At 44.1% G+C, this 23,718-nt stretch overlaps 1 protein-coding gene and 1 non-coding gene across 4 annotated transcripts in view; one reads left to right on the top strand and one right to left on the bottom strand.

Moving 5' to 3' along the window:
* The window catches only part of NCOA7 (nuclear receptor coactivator 7), a 140,866-nt gene extending 128,676 nt beyond the window's left edge, over positions 1-12,190 (bottom strand). For 2 of the 3 annotated variants that reach the window (XM_075063915.1, XM_075063917.1), the window contains exon 1: positions 11,488-11,703. The gene's annotated coding sequence lies outside the window, so the exon portion shown is untranslated. Of the gene's footprint in view, positions 1-11,487; positions 11,704-11,816 lie in introns of those variants that run through there. The other variant, XM_075063916.1, reaches the window with a different exon arrangement.
* Positions 12,191-22,420: 10,230 nt separating this feature from the next.
* TRNAE-CUC (transfer RNA glutamic acid (anticodon CUC)) lies at positions 22,421-22,492 on the top strand. The gene has a single exon. It is a non-coding gene; the product is annotated as a tRNA-Glu (tRNA).
* Positions 22,493-23,718: the final 1,226 nt, after the last annotated feature.

The raw sequence follows: 23,718 nt of genomic DNA, 5'->3' as shown, positions 1-23,718 counted from the left end.
CATTTTTCTGCCATTTCATACAGGAGCTCTGAGCGGTCATACTGCTCTCTTACATACAATGCAACTCCCCCACCTTTTCTGCCCTGCCTGTCCTTCCTGAACAGTTTATATCCATCCATGACAGTACTCCAGTCATGTGAGTTATCCCACCAAGTCTCTATTATTCCAATCACATCATAGGTCTTTAGAATAACAGATTCATAAATTTGAGACCCAGAAGGGATCATTTTGATCATATATCAGACCTCCTTCATAAAATAGCCCATAGAATTTCATCCAGTGACCCTTGCATGAAGCAAACAACTTCTGGATAAGCTAGGACATAGCTTTTAAAAAGACATCCAATCATATTAAATCTTATTTAAAAATTTAAAAATGAAAGAGACTGTATCACATCGCTAGGTAAGTTGTTCTAATGGCTAATTACACTCACTTTTAAAATATTTGAATCTTACATCTCATATGAACTTGTCTAGCTTCAGCTTCCAGGCATTCAATCTCATTATGCCTTTGTCTGCTGAATTAGGTCCTTTCATTATGAAAAATCTTCTTCCCATGTAAGTACTTATAAACTCTGGTTAAGTCACCTCTAACTTTTTCTTGGATAAACCAAATACATGGATCTTCTTTATACTTGCCAATACATGAACATAGTTTTAAAAGTACAGAAACCAGACTGACACAATATTCCAGTACTGGTGTTATCATGAGGTACACAGTGATAATAGCACCTTCTCTTCTTTTATTCAATATTCCCCTGCCTATTAATCCAAGGATGGCATTTCCTCTCTTAGCCATCATGTCTCAAGGGGGGCTTTTGTTCATCTGGTTCTCCCACATGACAGCTAAATCCTTTCTGAATCACTACTTTCCAAAATACAGTGCCCCATCCTATGTGACCAATGTTATCTGTTCCTAGATGTATTATTTTGCGTTGGCAGTATTAAAATGCATGCTGTTTAAGTGAGCCCACCTTGCCAAGTAATCCAAATGGCTCTGTAGTATTGACCTACCATTATTATTTACTACTCCACCAATTTTCAAGCCATTTGCAAGCTTACCAGCAATAATGTCATATTTTCTTAAAAAAAAAATAGGCTCAACCTTTGATAAAGATATTGAAAAGCGTTTGGCCAAGAACAGAGCCCTCACTAGAGAGACCTCACTAGAAACAACTCTCTTGGATGATGATTCCCCATTTACAATTACTTATTGGGATCTGTCAGATAGCCAATTTTTAATCCATTTAATATGTACTACATTGATTTTGTTTAGTGCTAATTTTCTAATCAGAATGTTATATGAGCCTATGTCAAATGCCTTACAGAATCTTAAGTACAGTAGAGCAGATCCTCAGATGGCATAAATTATCATAACTCCACTGGTAGTAATGGAATTAAAACAATTTACAGTAGCTGAGGAACTGCCCTCTTATATCAACTCAGTTACCTTTAACCAAAATTGTAATTTCATAAAAAAACAATATCAAGTATTATGTTCATAGCACTCACACAGAAGTTAGATAAAAACATTAATACTCTTGTGGGAGTATCTACTTTTATTTCCTAGAATTCAGAACAATAACACACAAGAAAATCAGAGAGATACAGAGAGAGAGAGAAAACAGGTTGGTCACTAAGGCAGTGAGCACAACTCATCTCATATTACTTTAAGATGGCTCTTTCCAGACTGGTTGTCTGCTGACTGACTCAGATGACCCAGATGAAATGGCTACTCTCAGAGGCCCCTACCCTGCAAGCAAGACCAGGAAATCTCTCACATTTAAAGTGATAGCGTATCATTTTTAAGTAGTTTCCAATATGTCTATTGTTTGTTATCAAGTTTGACTGTGGGATCCCTCATATATGATTTGGGGAGTGGAGGGTGGGATGGGATTAGAATTGCCATAATATTTAGCTTGCAAAGCTATTAGCTATTAATAAAGATTAGGGCTGTCTATTAATTGCAGTTAACTCATGCAATTAAGTCAAAAAATTAACCATGATTAAAAAAAATTAATCACAATTAATTGAACTACTAAAAATAGAATGCCAATTGAAATTTATTAAATATTTTTGGATGTTTTTTCTCTACATTTTTAAATATATTGATTTCTATTACAACACAGAATACAAAGTGTACAGTGCTCACTTTATATTATTATTTTTTATTACAAATATTTGCACTGTAAAAATGATAAACTAAAGAAATAGTATTTTTCAATTCACCTCATACAAGTACTGTAGTGCAATCTCTTTATCGTGAAAGTGTAACTTACAAATGTAGATTTTCTTTTGGTACATAGCTGCACTCAAAAACAAAACAATGTAAATCTTTAGCGCCTACAAGTCCACTCAGTCCTACTTCTTGTTCAGCCAATTGCTAAGACCAACAAGTTTATTTACATTTGTGGGATATACTGTTGACTGCTTCTTATTTACAATGTCACATGAAAGAGAGGNCTAAACTCAGAAAGGAAGCTTACAAGAAGTGGAAATTTGGACAGATGACTAGAGAAGAGTATAAGAAATATTGCTCGCGCATGCAAGGATGTAATCAGGAAGGCAAAGGCACAACTGGAGTGGAAGGTAGCAAGGGATGTTAAGAGTAACAAGAAGAGTTTCTACAGGTATGTTAGCAACAAGAAGGTGGTCAGAGAAAGTGTGGGAACTTTACTGAATGAAGGAGGCAATATAGTGACAGATGGATGTGAAAAAAGCTGAAGTACCAAATGCTTTTTTTGCCTTGGTCTTCACAAACAAGGTCAGCTCCCAGACTGCTGCACTGGGCAGCACAGTATGGGGAGGAGGTTAGCAGCCTTCAGTAGTGAAAGAACAGGTTAAGGACTATTTAGAAAAGCTGGACATGCATAAGTCCATGAGTCCATACATAATGCATCCAAGGATGCTGAGGGAGTTGGCTGATGTGACTGCAGAGCCATTGGCCATTATCTTCGAAAATTCATGATGATTGGGGGAGGTCCCAGACAATTGGAAAAAGGCAAATATTGTGCCTATCATTACAGAAGGGACGAAAGAGAACCTGGAGAACTACAGACTGGTCAGCATCACTTCAGTCCCTGGCAAAATCATGGAGAGGATATTTTGAAGCATTTGGAAGAGAGGAAGGTGATCAGAACAGTCAGCATGGATTCACCAAGGACAAGTCATGCCTGACCTACCTGATTGCCTTCTATGATGAGATAACTGGCTCTGTGGATATGGTGAAGGCGGTGGATGTGATAGATCTTGACTTTAGCAAAGCTTTTGATACGGTCTCCCACAGTATTCTTGCCAGCAAGTTAAAAAAGTATGGATTGGATGAATGGACTATTAGGTGGATAGAAAGCTGGCTAGATTGTCAGGCTCAACGGGTAGTGATCAACGGCTCAGTGTCTAGTTGGCAGCCGGTATCAAGCAGAGTGCTTCAGAGGTCGATCCTGGGGTCCATTTTTTCAACATCTTTATTAATGATCTGGATGATGGGATTAATTGCACCCTCAGCAAGTTTGCAGATGACACTAAGCTGGGGGGAGAGATAGATAAACTGGAGGGTAGGGATAGGATCCAGAGTGACCTAGACAAATCGGAGGATTGGGCCAAAAGAGATCTGATGAGGTTCAACAAGGACAAGTGCATAGTCCTGCACTTAGGAAGAAAGAATCTCATGCACTGCTACAGGCTGGGGGCCAACTGGCTAAGCAGCAACAAAGAGTCCTGTGGTACCTTATAAACTAATAGACGTATTGGAGCATAAGCTTTTGTGGGTGAATACCGACTTCGTCAGACGCATGTAGTGGAAATTTCCAGAGGCAGGTATAAAGATGCAGGCAAGAATCAGTCTAGAGCAGTGTTCCCAAACTTTAACAACCTGTGAACTCCTTTCACTAAAATGTCGTCTCGTGAAACCCCCTCCTAAATATGAGTATTTCCAGGGATTTGATCCTTTACCTGAGTATAAATTATAAAAGCAGAGATCTCGGAAATACAAAATTTGTTTTTACAACATGCTTATTTATCATTATAGTATTTTTATTATATTATGAAAATGGCAACTCTCTTCCAAGATCTCACTTCCGTAGCTTGAATCACTTTGAATAAGCCTGTTATAAGACAAGGCTCCTATGTTTCATCAAGGAGTATCAGAGGTAAAACAGCATGAAGGTATTTAAGAAGCCATATCAAAGAGTTCCTCCTACACAAGCATTCAAGTCTTGAGCAGTCCAGGCAAACAATGCACTTACAACAAAGCTTAGCTGCCTATTTAATTTTTAAAAACAGCAAAATATATCCACCTCTCTTTCCATTTCTTATAAGCTGTCTTGAAGTTTAAATCTCCTCAATGTGAGAGATATGCTTGCTTTGATCTGCTTAGCGCTTGGAAGTTCAGGGGCTCCAGTCTGCTGGCCCTGTACTGCCCCGTACTGCCCGTAAGGGCAGCTCTGTCCACCATTAGGGAATTTTTTCCCCGAGAACCCCCTGTAACATTTTGTGAACCCCCAGCGGTTCACGAACCCGTTTGGGAACCACTGGTCTAGAGATAACAAGGTTAGTTCAACCAGGGAGGCTGAAGTGTTCTCCTACAAAATATTCACCAAGCATTCTCAAAACTACGATACCTGCACAAGAAAATAAGGAAGCAAATCAACAGAGCCAGACGTGTACCCAGAAGTCTCCTGCTGTAAGACAAGCCCAAGAAAGAAACCAACAGAACTCCACTGGCCATCACCTATAGTCCTCAGCTAAAACCCCTCCAATGCATTATCAGTGATCTAGGACCCATCCCTCGCTTTCACAGGCCTTGGGAGGCAGGCCAGTCCTTGCCCACAGACAACTCGCCAACCTTAAGCATATTCTCACCAGCAACCACACATCGCACCATAGTAACTCCAACTCAGGAACCAATTCATGCAACAAACCTCGATGCCAACTCTGCCCACATATTTACACCAACAACATCATCACAGGACCTAACCAGATCAGCCGCAACATCATCAGTTCATTCACCTGCACGTCCACCAATGTGTAGTGGGGCAAATTGCCCCACTCCTTGGGAGAGTGGGCTGTGGCAGGCCAGGGGGGCCTGTGCAGCCCAGGAGCCAATTAAAAGAGGGCTTATAGGGAGCCAATCAGGGCCTAGATTGTAGACAGCCAATCAGGGCCTGGCTCAGACATATATAAAGGCTGGCCAGAGAAGGGAGCAGTCAGTCTGTCCCAGGCCTTCGAAGGGAGAAGGTCAGTCTCCAGGGGGGAGACTAGCACCGCAGACAGCACAGCGCTGGGCAGGCTCAGGGAGGCTAGAAAGCTCTAGCCCCTAGCCGCCAGGCTGCAGGCCCTGATAAAGAAAGGGCCTAGCGGGGGCAAGGGGCCGTAGGGGAAGCGGCCCAGGGAAACAGACCAAGGAGGAGAAGGAGGAGGACAGCGAGGCTAACGCCAGAGGGTCCCTGGGTCGGGACCCAGAGTAGAGGGCGGGCCTGGGTCCCCCCCCCTTCCTCCTTGCAGTACATCCAGTCGCTGGCCATTACGGACCACGCTAGATCCCTGCCGAGAGGGATTAGACTTTGAGGGTGGGTGGTTGCAAATGAAGGCTTGACTGGAGGACTGCTGACAATCGATCCCCGGAAGGGGATGCAGACAGACTGAGGGGCACTGCCGGAGGGCAGTGACCTCGAAGAGGACGCCGCCGAGCAGGGAGCAACGCGGGTCCAGAGATGCCGACCAGGGGCAGAATAACGGATGGGACACCACCAGGAGGAGGCGCTCCACTGGAAACGAGTTAATTCCCAGGAGTGACCAGCAGGAGGCGCCAGGTGGTAAGACCCCACCCGTTTACAAATGTAATATAGCCATCATGTGCCAGCAATGCCCCTCTGCTATGTACATCGGCCAAACTGGACAATCCCTACGTAAAAGGATAAATGGACACAAGTCAGATATTCGGAATGGCAACATACAAAGGAGAACACTTCAAACTCCCTGGACACACAATAGCAGATTAAAGGTAGCCATCCTGCAGCAAAATAACTTCAGGACCAGACTTCAAAAAGAAACTGCTGAACTTCAGTTCATTTGCAAATTTGACACCATCGGCTCAGGATTAAACAAAGACTGTCAATGGCTAGCCAACTACAAAAGCAGTTTCTCCTCCCTTGGTTTTCAAACTTCAACTGCTAGAAGAGGGCCTCTGCCTCTCTGACTGAACTAACCTCATTATCTCTAGACTGATTCTTGCCTGCATATTTATACCTGCCTCTGGAAATTTCCACTACATGCATCTGACGAAGTGGGTATTCACCCACAAAAGATTATGCTCCAATATCTCTGTTAGTCTATAAGGTGCCACAAGACTCTGTCGCTTTTTACAGATCCAGACTAATACAGCTACCCCGCTGATACTTGGCTAAGCAGCTGTTCTGCAGAAAAGGACCTGGAGAATACAGTGGATGAGAAGCTGGATATGAGTCAGCAGTATGCCCTCATTGCCAAGGCCAATGACAGATTGGAGCATCACCAGCAGATCGAGGGAAGTGATTATTCCCCTCTACTCGACACTGGTGAGGCCGCACCTGGAGTATTGCATCCAGTTTTGGTCCCCCCACTACAGAAGGGATGTGGACAAATTGGAGAGAGTCCAGCAGAGGGCAACAAAAATGATTAGGGGTCTGGGGCACATGACTTACAAGGAGAGGCTGAGGGAACTGGGCTTATTTAGTCTGCAGAAGAGAAGAGTGAGGGGGGATTTGATAGCAGCCTTCAACTACCTGAAGGGGGGTTCCAAAGAGGATGGAGCTAGGCTGTTCTGAGTGGTGGCAGATGACTAAACAAGAAGTAATGATTTCAAGTTGCAGTGGGGAAGATCTGGAATGGGTTACCTAGGGAGGTGGTGGAATCTCCATCCTTTGAAGTTTTTAAGGCCTGGCTTGACAAAGGATGATTTAGTTGGTGTTGATCCTGCTTTGAGCAGGGGATTGGAATAGATGACCTCCTGAGGTCTCTTCCAACCCTAATATTCTATGAATCTGTGTGTTCCTTGGGTGCATCAGCAAAGAAATATGAAGTATAAATAGAGTAGGGATTTGACTGTAAACAGCACTAGAAAGACCATTACTGGAATACTTTGTCCTGTCCCAGTGTCCACACTTCTAAAAGGATGTTGAAAAATTGGGAAGGTTTCCAAGAAGAGCAACAACAATGATTTGAGAATTTGAAAAACCTTCCTTACAGTAAGAAATTCAAAGAGCTCAATCTATTATGCTAACTGAAGAGAAGTTAAGAGGTGACTTAAGCATGGTTTGTATATACTTACATGGGGAGAAAACACCTGATGATAGAGAGCTCTTTAATCTAGCAGACAAAGGCATAACAAGATCCAAGAGTGGGAAGATGAAGCTAGATAAATTCAAACAGGAAATAAGGCACACATTTTTAATAATAAAGGTAAATAACCATGAGATAGATTCTCCATCACTAGACATTTTTAAATCAAGAAAAGAAGTCCGTCCAAAAGATATGTTGTAGTTCAACTATTAGGCTTGATGCAGGAATTTCTGGACAAAATGTTATGGCCTGTGCTGTGCAGGAGGTCAGACTAGATGATCACCACGGTCCCTTCTCCTCTTTAAAAAAAAAATCTAGGAAACCTCCAGAGGAGAGCCTCCAAGGTGTGAGAGTATGCCCTTCTGGTACGTACACAAACAGAAGTTGCAGACCCATGATCAGTTTAAGAACCCTGAACAAGTATACGGTGAATTACTACCTTCAAGATGGAGCAAATTCAGTTGATAAGTGACACTGTCCGGTGGCAGCCTGGCTCAGTTTCAGCAGCTTGCCCCTGAATGACATTCCAATCAGCAGCCAGCACAGGAACAGAGGATATTTGGTGCGTTTTCCTCATGGACACGGAAGCATTTGTGATTAATAGGAAAAATATACATGCTGGAACCCACACTGAGAACAGCTTCCTTCAGATTCAATGTGGACTTTACTATGGCCCTGATAAGTCTCCCCAGGAACAAACTAGGGGAAATAAGGAAGAAGATAAAGAGACTCCTCAGACTTCAAAAAATTCCTCAAAAATGAGGCTCAAGTTTAGGGGTTATTATCTCTACCATTCAGTCAAACCTTCTAAGTCTGGATTCGTAACTGGGTCATCTGAAAGCTAACCTGCCTCACAGTGGTAGTTCATATGACAACATCTTTAGTGGAAGGTGAATAAGGAAGTCCTATGGTGTCTAAACCACATGAAGATATGGAACAGCAATGTAATCTGTCTGTCTTCCCCAGTGGGACGGTAGAATCAGATGCCAGTCTGTCAGGTTAGGAGCAAAATCTGAAAAATATCAAAAAGGGGACAATGATCCCTTAAAGAGTCAAACTGGCACATAAACTCACTGAAGTATAATGACTGGAGTGTTTGCCATCATGATTTTTGCAAACAACTGAGACAGATTCTGGGTCCTTCTAACAAAGGGCAATGCAATCAATGTATGGTATATAAATTGCCTCAGGTTGGTCCAAAATCCTAGACAATGTCCAACATTGCTGGAGGCTTTGGATCTATACTGTCTGCTGTGCCAAATCTTCGTTCAGGTCCATTATATTTCAGAAGTGACTAACCTAACAGCAGACTGTTATTCTTACCCTCAACATGATGCCTGGTGGAAACTCCCCAGTTATTAATACAAGTCTTGGGCCCAAGCAATAGTCGAATTTGCATCACGTCAGCTCTGCTAACCCAGTGAAACAAGTATAATTATTATTCCAGAATTGGAAGAATAAAAACTCGCTTCCCCTTAATGACCAGTAAGCAAACCTTGGCTATGCTGCTTTGTCTGGCATAGGATCCTCCTCTCTAAGATAAAGGGAGTTGTAAAATTTTCTCTTATCAGTTGTGTTCCAACCTTCCTTCAATGCCTACGAGAGTAAAAAGGGAAACTGGGCTCTCCTGTCCTCTATTTAGATCACAATTATCTTTTTGTAAAAACCTCTTCTGCCAGGACCAGCAATTAATAGGATCAGACAGATCATGTTTCAAGCAATATAGATACTTCCATGTATGAGACACCCTTTGGCCGCGCTTTGGTCATCCATTTAAAGGAGATGTATCAAGTCGGACAATCAGGTCACAGAAGAGGTCCTGCTCGAACAATGTTATCGTCTACTCTATTCTCCAAATGAATGCAGCTCTATATCAGCACTAAATATAGAAGCTCAACCTCTTGCCTTAATATTGTGATGCTTGCTGGCACCACACTGTAGGAAAATCAGGACTTAAAGAAATATATGGAGGTGAAATATTGTATACCATCACTCCCTAAGTAATTCTGCTTGTATTCTCCAAATCTTAAACATGGAGTATAACAAACAGAAGCATTCTTATTGATTCACTTCAAGTTCAAGGGATGATTTATCACTTCAACATTAGAGATGACGAATCAGAATCCTAACGGCATCAAATGAAGTGCTGCAACTCATAGGAACAGGGACATTGCAAGGGAAGAGCCCATTGAGGCGAGATAGGGACAGTGAGGCATGTATATACAACGTGTTTTCTGGAAATGTTCCTTGTCTGACGCTGTGCTACACAATGAAGAAAAGGAAGGCACTGAATATAGAGCCTCCATGTTCTTTAATAAAGAACAGAATTCAAAATTCACAATACTGAATCACAAATGAACTAAATAGACAATGGACTCAATCCTGCAAAGTTTTATGCCTGGGAGTAATTTAGCTCATGGGATTGCTCCTGTTGCAGTCAATGGGACTACTCACAAGAGCAAAGTTACTCACAGGTATAAAACTTGCAAGGTTGAGTCCATTGTCTATTTAGTTCATTTATGGAAATCTTCCAGGTAAGAGGATTTGAGAGAGAAAGAGGACTGGAAAGTGGAAGCATTTTTACTTTGGCTTGCTTTCAACTTTCAAGATCTGCGTGGCTGCTTATTGAGTTTTTCAGATGCAGTATATATATTTCTTGGTGTTTCCTTTTGCAAGCTGCAGTAACTTTTTTTCTAATGTTATATTTTGTACATATAATACCAGTATTTATTTTTTAAAATATGTAAATATTTGTGTAAGCAATAGACTGGAAAGACTTCTTCAATATGCATGCAAAATATTATCCAAATACGGGCACTTAAAGTCGTTCATAGCAGCTTCCAACAAATCATAATCGATTAGTGCGTAAACATCACCCATTTAAAAGTCCATAATTATGTATTAAGACAAGCATGTACCATGGCCTCATGAAAGTGCAGTATTTACAGACCATTAAGTAAATAACACGTGATAAAATTACATTACTGAGTATTTACTCTAACAAGACTAATGTCAAGAAGACAGCTGTTAAAAATCTGTAGCCTTAATACTGCCGGCAGATCGATACAGGTGAATCCCTGTATCCACTCAAAGAATCCTACTGAAATCAGTAAGGATGTGAACAGGTGTAGGGGTCCAGTTGCTTAAATGAAATTGAAAGATCTGGGCCCAATGTATCCACTCTCATACACCCAGTATTGCTTATTAGCTACTGTCTTCTCTCTCTGTTTAGAAAAGGAAATTAAACCATAAAATATGTTCTGATATCATGCGTTGGATTAGCAAACCATCAACAGACAGGAAAATCAGATGTCAGGACTATAAATCCAGGATAACAATCCATCCACACTTAAAACTGTTTAAAAAAAATACAATGGCACAAGTCTGAGTCCAGATTTGTAATGTGAACTCTAAGTAGCCTCTATTCTCTTGTTCAAATCTTTAGTATGTTCGTGACTAATGTTGTTTGATAGTTAAAATCATCTATTTGTTTTAAACAGAACTATCACAACCAACCCCATTTTCCAATAATTCACATGCTGGAAATCTTACAATTGCTCCAAAACAAGACTGACAGAAGAAAATGAAAATCAGCATTTGTTCTTTATTTTGAAATTATTATTTGAAACCAAGTTCCTAGCTCACCAATTTCCCTGAATAACAAAGGATATCAGGTACAAAGTTATGTTAAACACACTGGAATATGACGTTGCCTACTGCTGGATGCTTCGGTGCATCACTGCAGTGAATACCCACCCCACATCACCCAATAGCTACGACAGATTTCATGCTCCCAAAATATCATTTAAGGCCCTTCCCTCAAATTACCACCATCACCTCCTCTTCCTCCTCCCCAAATTACAAAAAATGAAACCTACTTCCTGGAGGTATATGTAAAAATTCCATAATCCTAACTGAAAACATATTTCAGAACCTGTTAAAGGTGGGAGAAGAAATAATTACACTATTAGCAACAGGATTTTGATTGCAGAGAAATAAATAAAAAGACTCGGATTGTAAAATATTTGAAGCAGGACTACAGAGATTGAAAGCAGCTACCTCACCGTGGGTGTTACCAAAACATAACCAGTCCAGTGAAGAATTCAAGCGAACTGAACCCCCCCTTCTCCAAACACAGGCTAGCTGTACATCTACAACACACAATCTGCACCTTTCAGTCCCGCCGCCCCTTCTCTAAGCAGCTTCCTCACGCCCGATGTTCCCCCTCCGGTTTTGCTGTCACAGACAAGCCAAGGGATCCAGCGTTTCTGAAGCCAGCCAAACTAACGCACTTCCGCATCTGGCCGCCTCCTTCTCTCCCGCCTCCTCCTCCCCCCTTGCCGGCTGTGTTGTTGTGCCGTGCCTCTGAAAAGGCAGATTGTTTGTTATGAGGGCTGCAAAATGTGAGCCCCCGATGGAGCCCCCTTCCCCTCCTCAGGCTGCTGCTGGGTCACCCCTACCCCAACCCGAGTGGGGCATTTGCCGCCCGCTGATACCCACCAGCGGCACCGGTTCCTTCAGCCGCGGGCCGGGCCCTTGCGGTTGCGGCTGGGTCGGATCCTCTCAGGGATGCTCAGCGGGGCCCCCATGCTCCCTGGGCGACTTCAGGAGGAAGGGGAGGGGGTGGGGGTCGCTGCAGAGGGGCGGATGCGGCAATCCAGGAACATCCACGGCCGCCGAGGAGAGATCCCCGGAGAGACCCGGCCACTGCAGGCAGCTCAGCCCGCTGCAGAGAGCGCGCAGCTCCCAACCTCCGCCAGCAGCATGGTCGCCAAGCAGAGCCCGCCCCGCCTGGCCTGCGCCGCACTCACCCACCCACCCAGCTGCCCTCGCCGCCAGTGCGCCCCGCTCCCCCGGCTCTGCCTGCGCCGCCAGGACTGTCCGCAGCTCCGCCTTGCTGGGCCCCTCCTCCAGTCCCTCTCTGCGCATCGGCTCCTTCTCCCCCGAGTGAGGGGGCAGTATTAGCCCCCTCAAATGTCACCCGCAGCTTTCGGCGCCACCGCGGGGGCCAAAATTCCCCCCATCTTTCTGCTGCCCTGTGGTTTGTCCCCTTGACCACACTAGGGAGCCGGGCCCCAGGTTACTCATTTTCTAGGCAATTTGACTTGTCTGAGTTTTTTGGGGGGAGCGGGGAGGGCGAGGAGGGGAAACAGTCTCACATGTTGTAACATAAAGGGTTGACACCTTACCCGCACCCCTGTATCCCATAGAGTCCATGGCAGGGTCAGCACCTTAATCTGAACAAGTTGGTGTTCGCTTAGTTCTCTTGGAACCCCTCCCCCGCCAAAAGTACATATACTCCTGCAATTTGATCCAAACAGTTGACCCCTTGCACCCATGAGGAGCCCTATTATAGAATCAGGGCCCAAATTTTAAAATGCATTGAAAATTGATGTTAATTTCAGTGGGAAAATGAAAAACCTGAGATTCTCATATTCCAGGCCTCCCGACACTCCCAGCCCCCAACTTTCTTCTTCTTAAGACAAAAAAGTGTTTTGTTTTAAAATCAGGAAAATAGATATATTTCCCTGCATTATTTGACTTTGAGCAACAGCAGGTCTTGAGCACACATGATCTGTAATCTTTGCAGATATTCCTCCTTTAGACAGTGTAACGTTCACCTCCTCTATTCCTCCCTTAGTCTGTTTCACATTCACAGTTAGTCTGTAGAAGAGAAGGAAGGGGGATTTGATAGCTGCTTTCAACTACCTGAAAGGGGGTTCCAAAGAGGATGGATCTAGACTGTTCTCAGTGGTACCAGATGACAGAACAAGAAGTAATGGTCTTAAGTTGCAGTGGGGGAGGTTTAAGTTGGATTTTAACACTATTTCACTAGGAGGGTGATGAAGCTCTGGAATGGGTTGCCTAGGGAGGTGGTAGAATCTCCTTCCTTAGAGGTTTTTAAGGTTAGGCTGGACAAAGTCCAGGCTGGGATGATTTAGTTGGGGATTGGTCCTGCTTTGAGCAGGGGGTTGTACTAAATGACCTCCTGAGGTCCCTTCCAACCCTGATATTCTAAGAAAGTCCTGAGACTTCAGAGGCAGGGCTGAAGGCTTCAGCAAACCCACAAAATCATGAGCTGCAGACTAAAAGCCTGAGGTTAAGCAGTTATATATAGAAACATCATGAGTGCCTGGTATCATAGGCTGGGGGAGGCTGTGCCTCCCCAAACATCCGGATGTGGCCCTGCACACACCCCACCCCCAGGTCCCCTGACCAGCTTCCACTAGGTGCTGCTCCAGTCTCCCTGTGGGGTGGCCCCATCTCGGGCTGCACCACCCACTCTCTTGGCATTCTGGGCCTTGGGAGGCTGAGGCCACGCCACTCACCCTCCTGACACCCTGTGGCTCGGGGGGCTGTGGCCATGCCACCCGCCCTCCCACCAGGTGCTCAGGGCGGCTGCAACTGCACCGCCTACCTCCTAGTGCTCTATGGTCTGGGAGGTTGCAGCCACACCGCCCGCTCTAGGACTGTGAGGGAGGCTATGGGCACTCCGGGGCTGGGGGCTCTAGCCTGGCGCAGGTGCTTGCGGCTGCCATGGTGGAATGGCTCTGGCAGGTGGTGTGGAAGGGTTGGGGCCTCAGGAGGAAGAGGTGGGGCTGGGAGCTAGCCTCCCCCAGCCAGCAGTTCACACACCACCCATGATAAACACACAATAGTCCCTATACTTGTAAAATGAGACTCTCATAATGAAATGCCAGATAAAGAAAAAAGTGCCATAGCACAGCAGCTCTTTTAAGATAAGAAATATTATCACGACTTCCATATGGGCCTAGCCTATTAAGCCCCATTCCTGGTTGGTCCCCAGGCACTCCCTAATAAACATAATTCAAAATGAAAGGGAAACACTGTGAAGAACAAACTGGAACATTTTTTCTTTCCCTCTTCTCTTTGTTTCCATTGAAGATGTACCTCTCCCACTCAAAATGGTGCAAAGCCTATTTAATTCATCCCTATATTTGTCTGACCAGATAAAGGCAGTGACTAGCAACACCTTCTTTCAGCTCCAAGGAATCTTCTTCACCCCTTCCTCTTGGCCAAGGACCTAGCCACCATGATCCATGCATTTGTCACTCTCAGGCTACATCACTGTAATTTACTGTATTGGAAGCTGACTTTAAAGAAAATGCAGAGGCTCACAAGATGTAGCTGCCTACCTTTTTGTGGTTTAGGTTGTTGTGAACATATATATCCATGCCCTATTACTAATAGATTTTACCTAGAGGGTGCTCAGAAACTACAGTGATGATAGGGAGCTGTGTAAAACCTTAGTCGAAGCATCCTGAAGATTATGGTCCCACTCCTCCACGATGATCCAAGTCTCTTCTCCAGTTATCTGATAAAAGAGGTTTAGAATGAAAGGGCAACTGTAGAAATGTCACTCAGAGCCCCTGTACAAATCAAGATATGTTAGTATTGAAGTGGGTACTTAAAAAGCACTATATAGACAGCACACCAGAAATCTACAGAAAGTCATCTTCTACCTATGTATTTTATCTAAGAACATCAAAATAATTCTTTACTTTGCTTAGGCTTTTTAGGAACCACAATCAAATTAGAGTAATAACTTAACTCATATATTAACTTATAACAATCACATTAGTCAAATGTGGGTACACAGCCATGTGAAAATAAAGTCATTTATTAGGTGCCTGTATGTGAATTTGTGTACCTAACCGAACATTTTGGCTACAGTGCCTTTGATAAAAAGCTGGGCTTTATTAATTTTGATTGCTCGTGGGCATTTCCTTTTTAAAATTAATGGATCGAAGTCTCTTATTCAGACTTTATTCCTCCCCCTCCATCAACCCCCCCCCCGTTCAGGAAAATTGTACATCTTTCTTGGGTGTTCTTGAATGCTAGTTGGAGCTGAAGAGACACTGAGCCCGACTGGCTGCTTCTGTGCCAGTAGGAGCTGAGAGAAACCGAAACACTGACAGAACAACACTTAGTGAAGCTATCTTACATAAGGAAGGGGGAAGGGAAAGAATAAAGAGGAGTCACATGAGTTAGTCCCAGAAGAAAAGGAAACCTACATATGTAAACAAAAATTTACAACCAAGTGTGTAATAACATTATAATTTTTCCCTAGTGGTCCAGTAGTTAGGATTCATTGCTTTCACCACTGCAGACCGGGTTCCATTCCTAGTCAGGAAAGTACTTTTTCTCCCCTCTGCTCTTCTGCTAATCTTTCATTACACATTTAAAAAAGTATTTTTCACAATTCACATCGCAAAACTAAAATCCTCACTATAAGTAATTAAAGTGTATATATATATTTGGAATATCACTTCTTTTGAAAAATACTCTGCTTGCTTATTGTGAAACATGCCAGTGAGAGAACTTACCATTTTTACTTCTAAAGTTTCCCTAAATACAACATCAAGATCTTTGTAAACATACAAGCAATCAATTAGAGCAAGTTAACTGTACATCAATCAATCATTTTTGCTCAAACTTTCCAAATGTGAAAGCTTGATACCTTTGGGATGAAGCAAGCTATTGATTCTTTAAAAAACAGACAAGGCTGGTACTGTTGGGGACAGACTTGGCATAAACCAGGTAATTCGGGAGAATGGAAGGCCATGAGAGCCGATGAAGTCCTCTTGTTCTGAGCCACAGTGTACCAGCTCCTCCATTTTGAGTTCTACTCCTCCATGTTTGACCTCAGGTTGCCCTTGTTGGGAGGGGCTACTCCTACTCCTGCAGTTGCTGGGCAGATTTAACCTTTGGGCGGAAAACTTGACTGTTACTAGGCAGACTTAGCCTAGGGTGGGGACTGTGTGAGTGACAAATAATGTTGTAATGTGTATCAGTTTTGGTTCCAGTATAAATAGTTAGGTAAGCTGTTTGTTTCGCGCACTTGATCTGAGTTCTGCGTGGCTCCAGGCGTCTTATTTGAGCTCAAATAAAGTTTGGTTACTTCTCCACCCTGGTGTGTTTAATTGCTTGTGAAGCACACCGGGCAACAGACCCAACCGTTGCCTCCCTCAGGCACTCTGTGCTGGCAACAGTACTGTGATGCCAAACTTTCAATATTGCCAATCATGAGTCAGGCCCCAAAACATCATTACATTTCATTTGTAAGTTGCTTGGACCGTTTTATATGCCGTTTTACCCAATTCACATTTTTAAGTTATCCTCCACAACTATGAGCACAAGAAACCTAGCTTTAATTAAAAAAAAAAAGGGAGGGGAGAGGGTAAGATGATCACATAGTCGCTTAACTTCAGTAGAAAGGCCTCTAAGGCCTAATCGATATTAGAAAAGGTTTGCTGGCATAGCTACATCAGCAAGCCCTCCTAGGGTAGACAATTTATATCTGCAAGAAAGCACTTTTGCCAATATAATTATGCTAGACTACAGATTTTGCTGACACAGAAATGTTGCAAAAATAAATAAAATCATAACTCTACCTGAAAATGCTATACTGTCAAAAGTTTCTAGTGTATTCCTGGCCTAAGAAAGCCACCACATAGTATAAGAATTCACAACACTAAACATGTGCACTAGGTTTCCATTTTTTTATGTATACTTCCCCACTGTTGGCCTGTATGATCTGGTCAGTTTCTACCAAAAGACTGGATATGGAAATATACAGGATTCATTTTCTCTACAGTCGCAGTTCTGCTTCCACTGACATCAGTGGCAAAACTCCACCAATATCACTAGTAGCAGGACCACACTTATACTTCATTTCCACATTCTGTCTACTCACAAGGACAAAATAATTACCTGCATGCACAGTTCGCCTGGATTTGTATTGTAGGATCCCTCTGCAATATACACATTAGTTGGCTACAAAGCTTTACTACATATGAAATATGCATCTTTGAAGTAAAGCTAATTGTATCATCAATGTTTAGGATGAGATCATATGAACATCTAGGCAGTGCTTCAGAAATTTGCTCTCCTTGTATTATGGAGGCAGCAGTAGCGATTCCATAATAAAGGGTGAGCTGACTGTTGCATGTAACACACAGATTTCATACCTTTTATATACGAAAAAGACAATATATCCTTCCCCAAATTAAAGCACTTACTCTCTGAGCACAGAATAGCTTTTCTGAGAATGTATAAGTACCATTGTTCTTTGCTGTATTGTATCCATGTTGGGCCCAGGATACTAGAGAAACAAAGTGAGTGAGATAATGGACAACTTCTGTTGGTGAAAGAGACAAGCTTTCAAGCTACACAGAGTTCTTCATTAGGTCTGGGAAACGTCCTCAGTGCCACAGCCAAATAAATGAACTTACAAAGGAAAATGATAAAAGACAAGAACACCATCACTTGTGGGCAAATACTTTCCACAAACAATCACTCCCTATCTGACCTCTCAGTCCTCATCTTCAAAGGAAACCTGAACAAAACTTTCCATAAAATGAACCTGGGAACTTAAATTTATAATTCTGCTAGGCACTAAGAATCATGGTCTTAATAAAGACACTGGATTTACACTTTATTACAACAATCTGTAACCCACTAATGTCCCTCCCCCTTTTTTTGTCTTATGACTGCAGAGTTGTTAATGGGGTACTCACTTTGAACACTCTCTTAGAATATGCAGGGCCAGTGTAAGGATGTTTTGCACCCTAGGTGTAACTTCCACCTTGTGCCCTCCCCCATCCCCCGCTCTGAGGAGCCCCTCCCCTGCGGCAGCTCCCCACCCTCCGCCCTGTGGCACCCCCCCTGCTCCGCCTCCACCCCGAGCACACCATCACCACTCCACTTCTCTGGCCTCTCAGGCTTGTGGCTGGTGCCGCAAGCGTGGGAGGCAGGAGAAGTGAAGTGGCGACGGTGTGCTCAGGGAGGAGGCGGGGCAGGGGTGAGCTGGGGCGAGGAGTTCTCCTGAATGCCATGCCCCCTCCCACTTACTTGCTGCAGGCAGCCCTCCCCGCGCTCCCCTACCCCAGCTCCCTCCGCCTAAACGCTGGTGGCGACCGGGGCACCAAAGATCCGGCCGCTGTGGTCGCGGATGAAGAAAATGCCACCCCTGCCAACGGTCGCCTAAATGGTTGCACTGGCCCTGAGAATGTGTTTTAACTACTTATGCTGAACAGTTTGATCCATTTTGTATTTAGCTGTGACAACTCTGAGTACTTTTGCCAGACCTGAAGAAGAGCACTGTGTAACTCAAAAGCTTGTTTCTTTCACCAGCACAAGTTGGTCTAATAAAAGATATTATCTCAGCCAGTTTTTCTCTCCCATGTATACCTCAGTGGTTTGAGCATTGGACTACTAAACCTAAAGTTATGAGTTTAATCCCTGAGGGGGCCATTTAGGGAACTGGGGTAAAAATCTGTCTAGGGATTGGCCCTGCTTTGAGCAGGGGGTTAGACTAGATGATTTCCTGAGGTCCCTTCTAACTCTGATATTCTAAGTATATCTGTTAATTTAGGAATTCAAGTTAATTTAAAGGGGTACTTTAAGGAGTTTAGCACCTAGCATTAGGCTCCTCATCCTCTTAATTTCAGTAATAGAACATCACAGACTCTTCAAGCTTCCCATATAGTTAAAACTCACTAAAATCTTATGCACAAGCTACACCTGAACTTAGAATCAATGGTCTTTTTTCCTGTTAGTCTTCATATAAGTCTCTTCCTCAGCAGAAGCTGTGAAGGACACAATGGTCTACTTCAGAATTCCACAAACTGCCCTCTTTCACAATGGTGGCCATTTCCCATTGAGAACAATGGGACTGAAGCCACAGCTGGTGGCCATTTTGAGAAAGTGTTCTCATTCTCTCACCATGTTCTCAATGGAACTGAATGTCTTCCCGTCTTTACAGTCCAGGGGAACAATCATGTTCCCCTGCTGGCAGCTGTGGCTTCAGTCCCACTGAGGAAAAAAACAGCAGTTGTGGCTATTTTGAAAGGGGGCAATTCTTCATGGCAAATTTTCAATTATGAAAAATAATGGCAGTGACCATCATCTCAAATATCTTTAAAAATAAACAAAATAAACCCATACCACACCAAAACTACTTAAGAGGTAGGCAGAGGGGAAAGGAAACATAGGATGAGTAGGCACATGTGGAGATAAACATAAGGTGAGGCAAAATGCGGTGTGAACTCATGGTACTTTATGTTGCTCCTCCAACACAAAGCAGCTGTTAACTCAGTTTAGTTGGTCCACATGCTCTGACTGCTGTACCTCACTTTGAGGCAGCACAATATACCAATGAATCTGTCCATAAAAGTTTTAAAAAATGATTTAAAATTGATGCTTCATATCTTCAAGTCATTAGGAATATTACATGATAGCATTCTTTCAATTTCTTGTTCATTGTTCATATATGACATTAATAAAAATTCCCAGAAAATTTTTTTAAAGGAGTTACAGCTGAGTATATAGCTGTAATTTAAGGTAAACTAAGCTACATTAACAGCTGTTGTAATTATCCTAAAACCAAGCATTATAAATCCAGGAAACCAACAGCTAAGGATAATTTGAAAAGAAATCAAAACATATTCAGGTATGGAAATGCAGATAAGGAACAAAAAAGCAACTTAGCTCTGCCCCATCACAAATATTTCAAACTTTAGTGAACACTAAAAATGCCTTACTCGAAATTGAGATTTCTGCCTTATCTCACTATAGGACAGAGTTGAGGTTTCGGGTATGGCTACACTTGAAACTTCAAAGCGCTGCCGCAGTAGCGCTTTTAAGTGCGAGTGTGGTCGCAGCACCAGCGCTGCACGTACTCCACATCCTCTACGGGTGCAGCTTGCAGCGCTGGGAGCCGCGCTCCCAGGGCTGCGGCACTGTTTACACTGAGGCTTTACAGCGCTGTATCTTGCAGCGCTCAGGGGTGTGTTTTTTTCACACCCGAGCGTGAAAGTTGCAGTGTTGTAAAGCGCCAGTGTCAGTGTAGCCATGGCCTTCTGCTGAAAAATGATTTTTTGATTATGAAGAATAATGGAGGAAAGATTCACCATTAATTCTTTTTTTTCTAATAATTCTATGCACAATATTTCAGTGAATGTTAACTATACGGGGAGCTTGAAGCATCTTTGACAAGGCAGAGTTTCAGCACCCAAACCACCCTTACTGTGCATTTCACCTTAATTTTCTGGATTTCTTTTCAGTTTAACCTTAGCTGTTAGTTTTCTAATTTATAATGTTTGATTTGGGGTTAATTACAACATTCCTGTACCACTGTTTACCTTAAGTCACTCTTAACTCCATTTAACTTTTAGTTATTGTCAGGTAATATCATACCTGACATACCATAGTGTGCTTGAAAACCATTAAGATGAAAGATCTCTCATTAGCAAACCCTCAGAAAAGATATTACAGTCTTCATGGGCAACCAGAGGGATGTCAGCTAACTACTTCTTCCGGAACTGTAGGGAAGCAACAAGAACATTAAAAGAATTCTTTAATCCAGGGGTTTTCAAATTTCATTGCACCACAACCCCCTTCTGACCACAAAAAACCAAACAAACTATACAACTCCAAGATGGGGGACCAAAGCCTGAGTCTGCCCAAGCCCATCTGTGGGGAGGAGGCAAAGCCTGAGCCCCACCATCCGGGGGGGGTGGGGCGGGGAGGACGATGACAAATCTAAATCCCAAGGGCTTCACCCTGTACTGGGGACCTGTAACCTGAACCCCGACACCCAGGGCTGAAGCAGTCAGCCTCTGACTGATCAGGGTGGTGGGGCTCAGGCTTTAGCTTCAGCCCCAGGCCCCCGCAAGGATAATGCTGGCCCTGGCAACCCTATTAAAATGGGGTCCTGACACACAGTTTGAGAACTGCTGCTTTAATCAAACTCTTGACTCATTTTTTACATGTGACTTTTCTCCATGACATCCTCAAAGCCTAGCTCTGATCAGAGCCAGGCTTTAAACTTGTAGGGGTACTCAGTCTTAAGCCCCCACAATGAATTTTCCATCTCAAAATATCTTAAAGATATTTTATGAATTCTGGCTGCAATCCTGCAAGCTCTCTATGTGAAAATGATATTAAAGTCAATGGGAGTTCTGCACGCAGAGGACTTGCTGGACCAGACCGTACATGTGTGGCATTTTACCCATCGCTGAAATTCAGCTACCTCCGAGGTCAATCGTTTAACTGAATATACCAATACTGCACAATAGTTTCTTATTGGAGTGATGGAGAAACTTAAGCCCATACAATATACCTGGCCAAACAGAAATATAGCCAGGTGTTTATCATCACACTTGTGATAAAGTAACAGCGCCGTTTTTTAAAAAAAGACAATCAGAAAGCCAGGTTTTTTTTTTTTATGTACCCCCCCTGCAGCTTCCCAAGAACCCCTTGATTTTGATTTATTTGTGGATTGATAATCATTTTTTCTTATTTGTCATCCTGGTTTCCCCCTTCTCTCTCAAGACCTGCAAAGCTTCCGGACTATGCAGAGGAAGCAATAAACTAAGAACTGACAATTACACATCACAGCCGGAGAATAAACACAATGAGAGAGGGAAAGATTATTTCCCAACCCCTCAGATCCTTTTCACTTCTAGTCGTCTCAGGCATTTACCAACGACTGACCACACGAGTTAAACTACAGCGAGGTAGAGCAGCTCTCTCAAATTGACACGCGCCCTATTCAGGTCTCATCCCAAATCAATGGCTCCCCTGGTAGAGCAGCGGAGTGACCTGGGCTGTGTCCCAGGAGAGATACAGGTCACCCACCCACACGCCTCTCTACTGCCCCCGCCACAGGTGCGCAGGACACCGCGCCGCCAACCCCGAACTCTCGCCACGCTCGCGCCCCAGACCAGGCGACTTCTCGCAGCCGATTTGTCACAGCCCGCCCCCTGCATCCCGCCGGGCCTCCGCAGGAGGGAATGGACTCTCCCTGGCTCGGTCCGTCACACACCCTCTTCCATCCCCGCAGGGTGGTACAGGCCAGGAGGGGGACGGCAAAGGGCTAGGGCTAGGAAGTGGGAGTGATACAAGTTACGTATGGGCGTGTCTACGTGTCGAGACGGGCGGGTTTTACGTGAATAGGCGGAGTTAGGAATTTGAGCAAGCCTCGGCGTAGAGTGGCAGAGGCGGGTTTACGTGAGAATGTGGGTAGAACGGCTTACGTACAGCGCTTACAATGATGTTGCGAGAATGCTGTTATGACCTCCCTGGTGGTCTAGTGGTTAGGATTCGGCGCTCTCACCGCCGCGGCCCGGGTTCGATTCCCGGTCAGGGAATCAATGTTTTTTTCCCCGCATTGTGGCTGGTTTGGAGTTGGAAGCAGCGAACGCCTGCGTCTTGAGCAACGTCGTAGCCGCCCGCTCGTGGCATACACGGCCCTGGCAGATGCAGGCTTGGTGGGCACTGGGCCTGAAAGGTGGTTTTCACCCCCAAACTACAAACCCTCCAGAGTGCACCAGCATGGGTTGGCCTGCTACACCAGCGTGTGCAATATGGCCCGTGGGCACTCGCAGGGGCCTGGTACTCTCCTCGCCAAGCCTGGGCCAGCCTGCTGTGCCCCAGAGGCTCCATCGCCCTGATATGTGTCACAGTTCACCCTGTTTCTGTCATTTCACAGGCTCAGTTCTCTGGATCGCTTCCTGCGCCCAGCTTCTAGCCCTGGCACGTGGGCTTGGATTGGTGGGGCCCACAGCAGCAGGGCGAGGAACAGAAATGTCCTGGCTGCTCCTTGATCCCTTCTGCATCCTCCCCTAGCGTCTACACCAGGGGTCGGCAACCTTTCAGAAGTGCTGTGCCGAGTCTTGATTTATTCACTCTGATTTAAGGTTTCACGTGCCAGTAATACATTTTAACATTTTTAGAAGGTCTCTTTCTATAAGTCTATAATATATAACTAAACTATTATTGTATGTAAAATAAATAAGGTTTTAAAAATGTTTAAGAAGCTTCATTTAAAATTAAAATGCAGAGCCCCCCGGGCCAGTGGCCAGGACCTGGGCAGTGTGAGTGCCACTGAAAATCAGCTCACGTGCTGCCTTCGGCACGTGTGCCATAGGTTGCCTACCCCTGCTCTACACACACAGAGGAATGTGTCACTTGGTCGTAGGGTTACTACCTGAATGGTATTTGACCAGCCTGACCTGTTTTTTTTATGATTTGCCAGTCACCAGCAAAATGTACAGTACTGGGTTGTTGTTTTTTTAACATGGTTCTAAAGATTTGCCTTTTTATCGCAATAGACTGAGATACCTAGTGTTAAAAGTTTCTTTGTCCAGCTAAAGATGCTGAGATATTCCCACATCTGCAGTTTAAGCAATAATTGATCAAAACTGTTGAAAATACGGTAGTTGGCTGCCCACCAACCAGAGGCGCCGACTCCGTGGGTGCTCCAGGGTTGGAGCATCCATGCAGAAAAATTGGTGCGTGCTCTGCACCCACCGGCAGCTCCCTGCCCCGCCCCTCACCCCAGCTCACCTCCGCCTTCTCCCCTGAGCGCACCACA

Source organism: Chelonoidis abingdonii, chromosome 3 (assembly GCF_003597395.2).
Source record: "Chelonoidis abingdonii isolate Lonesome George chromosome 3, CheloAbing_2.0, whole genome shotgun sequence".
Classification (NCBI taxonomy): domain Eukaryota; kingdom Metazoa; phylum Chordata; order Testudines; family Testudinidae; genus Chelonoidis; species Chelonoidis abingdonii.
Note: the sequence above shows the minus strand (reverse complement) of the source record. Positions and strands in the feature narration are given on the sequence as shown.